Genomic DNA, 9,713 nt, shown 5'->3' with positions numbered 1-9,713 from the left:
GTTGATAGCAACAAATTAAGTTGATTTGAGTTTGCTCAGGGAAATACATTCTTCATAAAATTTCATCAGTGTTGGCATAATTCTGATTAAAATGTTTGTACTTATAAACATGGAGTCATAGTGTCCTCAGGCTCAAAACAAGGAGAGGGTCGAAACATCCTGTTCTTGAGTTGCTTGCGGCCAAAAATGAAGAGGACTTATGCCAGGGGAAATTGCATGGGTAAATGCAGAGTGGAAAAGCATATGGAATGCTTTGGGAATGATGAATTCCTCACTGACAGAGCTATGGGAGCAGATGTCAAGCAAAACCAAAATCATATTCATGAATATTCTGTGGATCTGCAGATCACTTTGTGAAAAGAGGATAAGAAAAAAATTGGATCTTACAGCCCTCCCCCACCTCCCTGGTGAAATACCTCACAACTCTTCACTAAAATATCTCATGACCTTATAGGAAAAAAAAAAACCCATTAAAATAGAGATTGACAGACAACATAAAATTGTGGGCAGCCTTGAAAATAATTGTAAGGCAAATGAAGTTAGACTGAGAAAAGCAGATCCATACTTCACTTAGGGAATACCCAGGCTTCCCTTCATGAAACTAGCAACTGGAGAAAGATTTTTTTTTTAAAGGTACGTTGTTTTTGCTTCACCAACTATGTTCTGACCGAGAGCTTCCGGCCTTCACCAGCCAGAGGCCTGGGCATTCATCTCGCGGTTCCCAGGAGCTGTACTATGAGGCAGGCAGTTTTGTTCATGAGTTTTGCCCTTTGCTGCCCACCCGGCGCCATCTACCCACTGTCTTTTTACATTGAGACAGAACAATCCCAGTAACCAACTGGGCAGGAAGTGAGGACAGACTGGCCATAGTATGGAGCATTTCTTCCCCATCACTCACTCATTGGAGGTGACCACAGAGACAGGAAGAACTGGTCCACTTACTACCACTGGCTTCTAGTACCAGAGAAGGAGAGCATGAGAGGAAGAAGATACCGCTAAGACTGCAAGGAGGTACAATGAGGAAAAGCCACTTAGCAACTGAAATGGGCACTGGAAGCCATGCCCCTCAATCTGCCCGCTTTCTGGCTGCAGATTTATCAAGGGGGTGGAACCACTACCCAAGCAGATATAAGTTGGGACTAAGGGCAACCCACGCACTGTCTTCTTGACACACTGAGTCTGGAAGGGTTTTCCCTTATATGTGTATGAATCAAGAGAAAAAACAAATTGAGGTCTACCAACAAAGACTATCTATGGCATAAAAGAAATAGTTGGAAAAACTCCAAAAAAGGAAATACTTCTCAAACTTATTTGCGTTCAGAGCCAGAAGAAAAAGTCAAACTATTCAGCACCTTTAAAAGATTGCAAATAATCATGACTTTTGTGCCCAAGAAGCGAAAGGTCAGAGGTAGATGAAAAAGCACAAGTTAAAAAGGTAGATGACTCAAAGAAAAACTGTAAGAAAATGCCAAGGGCAAAAGCAGAATTAAAACCATGCTGTAGTTGGTAAAGAATGGAAAGGATGTTGTAGAAAATTCACTCGCTGATATGGAAGACATCCTTGAGATGCTGACCCAGAATACAGATGAAAATGACAAAGAGAATCAGTTCTTCACCAGATGCTTAGTGAACATTTACTATGTGTCAGTCACTGTGCCGGGTGCTGGCTGTGAAGGCCTTCACATTCTCCATCCTCGCAGTGTGGTAGGCAGCTAGTCAACCCTTAAACACAAATTAGTATATAATCGCAAATTGTGATGGTTGCCACAAGTGAACCAGGCACTATAAAGAAGATTTCCTGGGAGAAACCAGTTCTGACTGGGTGCTTAGGCAAGGCCTCTCTAAAGAAGGGGCACATAGCTGGGGAGGTAAAGACCAGGAAGAGATGACCAAGAAAGAGCAGCAGAAAAGACCGTGGGGCGGCCGAGAGACAAAGAGGACCAGGGTGCGTGGTGGAGGTCAGGAAGGCAGGGAATGTGGTGCGAGACGGGACAGGACTGAGGCCAGATCACGTGGGGCCACGGAAGGGACCATGAGGAGTTTGTATTTTGTCCTAAGGGACCTGGAAAGTCATTGAAGGGTTCTAACTCAGTAGGGGACTGATGTAATTTATGTTTTAAAAGGTCATCTGGTCCCTGAAGGGAGGCAAGGATGGAATTGGGAGGCTCACTGAGGGGGCCAGGGCAATGTGAAGGGTACCGGGGACAATGGTGGTGACTGACACTGCAGAAATAAGTGGACTGAGCGAGGACATGCCCTGGCGGTTAAGGCGGGCAGAACGTGGTGATGGATTGGGTATAGGAGGTGCTGGAGAGAGGAATGGCCCAAAACAACTCCTGGGTTTCCAGCCTGAGCATGGGGCATGTGATGGTGCCGTGAATTAAGATGGATAGAAGAGCATTTTGGGGAGGGAATATAGCAGGAGCGTGGGTTTAGGCACAATAAAATCAGGCCTCAGATGCTTGTGAGGTGCACAAGAGTGAAGAGGTCAAAAAAGCCACTGGATATATGAATCTGGATGAAGATCAGAAGAGAGGTAAGAATGGTAGAGACATTGGACAGTCAGCCATTATTACCGATAGTATGTATTTATTTTGGTTTATGTACTTTCTCCTTATGGAAATATTCAAGCAAACACAAAAATAGACAAAATAGTATAATGAATCTCCATACACCCATCATGGTACAAATAATAATTTGCCATGAGAATGGTAAAGTCTCAAGAGAAAGAGCCCAACTCCCACCCATTACTCCATCGTGAGTTTCCTCATCTGTAAAAGGAATAGTCAAACCTACCTCATGGAGTTATGATGAGCATAAAATGAGATTAACCATTTCAATGACATATGGTCACCAACGTCAGCCACTGATATTTGGCTATTGTTGGGTGAGCAATTTTGATGCAATATTGGAGACAGAAAATATATGAAGATTTGTGGGTAGAAAAAAATGAGTTAGGTTTCTAAACTTTGGGGATAGTATTCAAATCAGTGATTCTTATGGACAGAAGAACAAAACAGAAACTGCTCACGTAAGTATGTCAAGTTTTGGGATCCTTGCAAAGGCAAAGCAGGCCAGGGATGCAGCAAGAGAGATCAAGTAGAATTAAGGGAAGCCACAGTTCAGTGAAGTCTGAACTGTGCACACGTGGCTTCTAGGAGCCCTGGCGATGGAGGCCCCGCTTTATGGTAGTAATGTATTTTTTTTTTTTTTTGAGACAGAGTCTCACTCTGTTGCCCTGGCTAGAGTGAGTGCCGTGGCATTAGCCTAGCTCACAGCAACCTCAAACTCCTGGGCCTCAAGCGATCCTCCTGCCTCAGCCTCCCAATTAGCTGGGACTACAGGCATGCGCCACCGTGCCCGGCTAATTTTTTCTATATATTTTTAGTTGTCTGATTGGTTTCTTTCTAATTTTTTAGTGGAGACGGGGTCTCGCTGTTGGTCAGGCTGGTCTCGAACTCCTGAGCTCAAACGATCCGCCCGCCTTGGCCTCCCAGAGTGCTAGGATTACAGGCGTGAGCCACCGCGCCCGGCCGGTAGTAACATATTAAGGGGAACATTTAAGTAAAATGAAGTGTAAGTACTAAAGAGAGTCAGAGCATTACATGAACTGGTCTTCTGAGAACTTCCGGGGTTTTTAACCGTAACTTTGTGGGAAGGAAAAAAATGGATTAAGAATAAAAGGGTTGAACGGAGGCTGTGCTCTGAAGCAGACTTTCTCAAGGTATGATGAGCACACAAATCACCCTGGGATGCTGCGGAAATGCTCGTTCTGACTGGGGGGTCGAGGACGGGACCCAGAGTCTGCTTTCCAGCAAGCTCCCAGGTGATGCCTCTGGACACTGCTGGTCCCACAGCAGGGCCTCTGGGGTCCTGCAGAGCTGTCGCTTCTCCCGCTGGCTTTGCATGAAGTCCGTGTCACCGATCGCGTGTACCTGCCAGCACCGCTGCTAGCAAGACAAAGGGGACGGGGAAATGGCAGAAACCCATTCCCTCGGGTGGCCCGTAGAAAGGGGCTGGGCTCGGGGCGGCCGGTGGCTTAAGTCTCCCTTGTGCCTTATATGGCCCAGGAGGGGTGGGAGTAGAACAAGGAGCCAACTGTTGTCATGAGCAGTACTTCTGCCCACGGCCAAGCCCTGAGGGACTGCACCATTCAGAGGGGAAGAAGAGGGAGGGGGAGAGGGGAGAGGGGAGACTCTCCCTCCTGGTTTCCCCATAGAAGGACTCCGGTTGTCTCCGCACTATGTGCTCAACACTTAGATCCAGCACAGTGGCCATGGGGATGGAGTAAGATCATTGGTCAGGGGGTGAGGCTCCTGTGATTGGAAGTCCCAGCAGAATTCAAAGGTTGGAGTGGAAAGAAACAACAAACAAACAAAAGGGAGGAAGGATGGTTTGGCCAACAAATGCAAAGGGTCCACAACGAGGTGGGTCTATGAGTTGCCCCACATTACAGATGACCGCTGTAAGGATCAGAGAGGTTAAGTAACTTGCCCAAGGTCACGCATGTAATAAGTGGGGGAGCCAGGATACAAACCAAGGAAGTCTAACCCCAGAGCTCCCAACCACTCTGCTATAAGGAAACAAAGCCAGTTTGGTTTCAGACTTCTCTGCAACATTAGCTTTCAGAAGAAAATGCAGGAACAGCTAGACTTTTTGGAGCAAATGATCATAACTGAAGAGATTCTTACACTCTGCCAAACTGCCTGTCACAATTTCATAATAGCTAACATGTATTAAACACACACCGTGTGACAAGGCACTGTTCTAAGTGCTTTATATGTATATTGAGTCATTCACTCCATGAACAACTCTGTAAGACAGGAATTCTTATCATCCTCAATTTACAGACAAGAAAACCGAAGCCCTGGGAGGCTAATTTGTTGAGCCTAGGATTGACCTAGGCAGTCTGACCTGAGCCCATGCTCTGAACTGTTATGTTGCCAGGGTTAAAAAACATCATCGATGTCCCACTTCTTGAAGAAAATCTAGTAAAAATATACACAATAACAAGAGATCAAAAAACTCACAGAGTTCAAACATGGGAACCTCGTACAAAAACTACAAAGGCAATTTTTCAAAGTCTAAATAATTCATCTGTATCTAAATCTAAGATTTTATTAACAAGCAGGGAGAAAAATAAAAGTGAGCTCAACTTGGCTGAATCAGGAAGAACTAAAAGGTTACCATTTCATTTCAATTCTGACAATTTAAGAAATATAGGCCACAGAATGCTTTTTAAAAATTATTCTTTTTCTCATGGGTGGAACTGGAGGTCATTATGTTAAGTGAAATAAGCCAGGCACATGAAGACAAATATCACATGTTCTCACTCATGTGGGAGCTAAAAAAGTTGATCTCATAGCAGTAGAGAGTAGAATGACAGCTGCCAGAGGATGGGAAGGGTTGCAGGGGTGGGGGGATGAGGAGAGGTTGGTTAATGGGTAGCAATACACAATTAGATAGAAGGAATAAGTTCTAATGTTCCATAGCAGAGTAGGATGACTACAGTTTACAACAACGTATTGTATATTTCAAAATAGCTAGAAGAGAAGATTTGAAATGTGCCCAACACATAGAAACGATAAATGCTCGAGGTGACGAATCCTCACCTAAATACCCTGACTCGATCAAATTACACATTTCATACACACGTAACCCATAAATAAGTACAAATATTATATAACAATAAAAATGATTGTTCTACTTGAATATTTTATTTAGCAGTTTTCCAAATAGAGCTTGTACCATAAACTGCTCTAAAAGAAAACAATGTTTGTTTAAAAAGGTAAACAATAAGTTCCTTTTTGGGTAATATTATGAACTCACAGATTCAAACTTATTTGATGCGTTTCATTCTACTGCAATTATCTTTATTGATGCTCAAATTATCCCAACTATGGCTAGTGGGAACTTTTTAAAATTGGCTCCTGAATCATTTTGCCATGACCTACTAGTCTTTGATAACTTGCTTGCTCTCAAAACGCGTTGTATGTGTTCTTCTCCAGACTTACAGAGTGCTTAAAGGTCATACTTACTAGTCATAAAAGGAGTACATGTGCCCTTCAAAGCAATGAAGATAAAAGCCAAGAAAATACTCATAGAGGTAAAAAAAATCATAAAACAAAGGAAATGGCAAAGAAGCATTAAAAAACAGCACAGAGGCCAGGCCCCGTGGCTCATGCCTATAATCCCAGCACTCTGGGAGGCTGAGGCAGGAAGATGGCTTGAGGACAGGAGTTTGAGACCGGCCCGGGCAACACAGCTGTACCCTGTTTTTACAAAAAGTTTAACAAAATTAGCCAGGCTTGATGGTGCACGCCTATAGTCCCAGCCACTTGGGAGGCTGAGGCAGGAGGATCACTTGAGCGCAGGAGTTAGAGGCTGCAGTGAGCTATGATCACACCACTGTACTCCAGCCTGGGTGACAGAGCAAGACCCCATCTCTATAAATAAAAAAAAATAGCATAGAAAAAGATGAAGCAAAATAAACTAAATGTAGTAGGTATAAATGGAATCTACTCCCATATTTAAGAATAAAAATTCCCAGATTGGATTTTTTTTCTTTCTTTGCTTGTTTTTCCATTCTTGTGATATTGGATTGGATTTTTAAAAAATCAATTCTATGTCGTTTAAAAGAATTGCACAATGGCACAAAAAGATCAATGTAAAAGAATGAGGAAAATACTGTATACAAAACGGATATAAATTAAGGGAAACCAAAGATTAAAATACTGAAATTGGTAGAATTTGAGACCAAAAACTCCTGAATAAAATGACATGGAAACATATAAAGCCAAACTATGAAGGACAGAGATGAGACTCACTTGATAATACAGTTAATAAGTCTTATTTAATAGCTTCCTGGACAGAAATATGCATAGCAGACCATATACCTTTTTTTGTCTAGTGCCCATGCGACATCTACAAAAATCGGATATATAGCCACACTAACAGTGGCACTTAAAAACAGTGTTCAATTGCTAAGAAGACTCACAGGACCCAAAATGACAAACATTACAAGTCTACAGTTTATCACAGAGGAAGGACACACTAGAGTAAGAGCATGCAAGTCAGGCTATACATCACAACAGATGACTTCCAGCAAGGGGCCTGGAGAGGCCAGGTGTAGACTCCTATTGTCCTCTCTCAGCAGGGCCAGGCCAGATGTCTCCTGGATTGGGAACCACTAATGTGTACACAGAACACTTCGGAACCAGGGAGACTAAAATGAAGTCTTTGCTGAAGTTCTTTATATTTTGCTGGTCACCTAGGTTTATATTAATGTTTTGCCAGTCTGCTGCATAACCAGCAGAACCCTGTGGTGGGTAGTCTTAGTGGGGTGGTGGGGGAAGGTAGCACATCAAGACCAGGTGCAACTCTTCAATCTCATTGTTATCAATAAACAGTGCTGACAAGCTGGGTCAAACTGCCCTGAAACTCTTGGGACTCATGGTTACATAGAGACACTATTAATCAATATGTTTCATGCTTTGACCAGGAGCAGGAGCTTTGTCCAAATAGCTGAGGGTAGTTACAGACCTGCTGTGATTAACGCTTACAGCACAGAGCAAAACACCAAGTATCTCAATAACTTTCAAAAAGCTAAAACCATACAAACTCCATTTTTGGACCATAATTCAAAAACTGAATAAATATGATGAATAAAAAGTAATAAAAAATGCAAATTAAAACACAGTACTTTTCTGAGAATATAAGTCTGGTGAAAATGAATAAGAATGTTAATATCCAGTGTCAAGTAAGGATCTAGGGGAACTAGGCCTCTTTATTTCCTGCTCCTAAAAACATAAATTTGTAGAACCTTTCTCAGGTACATCTTGGTAATCTGTATCAAAATCCTTAAAAATGTACATTCTCTCTGCCCAGAAATTATATATTTGGCATTTCATACTGAGGAAATGATTGGACATATGGGCTGACAAAGATGTTTATTGCAGCACAGTGGATAACAGCAAAGTACAGGAAACAACCATGGTGTCCTGAAACACGGGGATTGTTTCAGTAAGTTATATCCATACGCAATTATTCAAAATAATTTTGCAGCGGTCTATCTTGTGGCATACCCTGTTTGCTGCTTGTATAATATTCTTTCCTCTCTTTTTCTATGCTAACAGCACCCAGATATTGTTCAGGGCAGCAATATTCCCTGCTCCAGGCACAAAATTATGACAATCCTGATCCCACTTTCCCCCACTTCCCACGTAGCTAGCTAGGAGTGGCCTGGGCAACATAGCTAGACCTCATCCAGTTCTAGCCAGTGAGATGTAGGTAGAAGTCTACTGGGGGCTTTTGAGAAAGTTTTTTGCCTTCTTCATAAAAGGGTCAGATCTTGTTGATGCCAGCAATCATCTACTGCATACCTTATGTTAAGTGAGAAAAATTAACTATTTGTTAGGCAAGGGGGTCATTTGGATTTTCTGTTATTTGGAGCCAAAAATGTCCCTAACTAACCGTGATGGATTCTGTGATGTGCTGCCCAGATCCCTGCTGAAAACTCCCAGATACTTGCAGCGCTACAGGCTGACAGGCTTCCTCTGTCAGCTAGCTCCAGGAATCGCACTCAGGAATATAAAGGCCCAGCCTTCTTTCTTCAATTTGGGACAACTCAGCAGGGCCCTGCCAGCTCCAGGGCTGGAGCCCCTGTGGCTACTGCACCATTGCCTAACTTCCCCCTCTGCCTAATCCTACCTTATTCCCTTCCCCCATAGGTATTGATTTTTGAGAGCATTCCCTAAAAAACTTCCTGCCCCAAATAAATCTCTGTCTCAGAGTCTGTTTCCCACCCACAACACTACTGACACATTTATTCACGTAAAAAGATGTTCAAAATATGTTGCTGAATGACACAACAGATTATAAAGCACTATGCATGGCATTTTCTTACTTTACAGATTATACATCTGCACAGAAAAAATTTCTGTAAAGGAATACACTTTTAGCAGCAGGACTTGTGTTTCCAACAATATGCTGGACTACACGTTTAGAACACATTAAATGTCAAAAAAATTCTTAATGTTTTAATGTGCAGGGTAGTGATAAGAAAGTAAAGGAATTCCTAGGAGGGCAGAAATGATAGGAAAGCACAAACAGAGACCATATTCACTCTGGAGATATCTACTGATTCCTGCTGGTCTAGAGCCAGGCTTTAATGAGCCATTCCTGTGGGGGACAGGAGACAAAGCCTAGAGCCCAAGCAGTGTGTGAGGTCAGACTAGAGACCCTTGCATGAAGGTAGGAGAGCCAAAGAGCAGCACCCTCAAGAAGTTCAACTGGGAGAAGCCCATCCTGCAGATGGAACTGGTGAAAGTAAACTCCCTAAAAATAGCTAAACATAAGCAAACTCACATGAGTGTGGGCCACACCTAAACCTGAATCTCTGTGGCCCAAAATAAATCCTATGCCAAAAACAGAATTCAAAGTGGTCCTTGGTAGTGCCTACAGAAAGCCACCAGAAGAAAATAAAAAAAAATTTCTTTGGAGGAATGCACTTTATAGACTCCAAAGAATTGCCATAAAGTTTCAAATTCAGAATTTTTAAAATATCAATAAATGCATGGGGAAACAAACCATCATTAGTGACAGTCAGAGAAACATCAAGCTTCAGAAAAAGACATGAAAAAAACCCCACAGATAGTGGGACTCTCAGAGATATATTATAAATAATGATATTTATTGTGTACAAAGAATTAAAG

Source organism: Propithecus coquereli, unplaced genomic scaffold (assembly GCF_000956105.1).
Source record: "Propithecus coquereli isolate 6110/MARCELLA unplaced genomic scaffold, Pcoq_1.0 Scaffold50, whole genome shotgun sequence".
NCBI classification, from domain to species: Eukaryota; Metazoa; Chordata; class Mammalia; order Primates; family Indriidae; genus Propithecus; species Propithecus coquereli.
Note: the sequence above shows the minus strand (reverse complement) of the source record.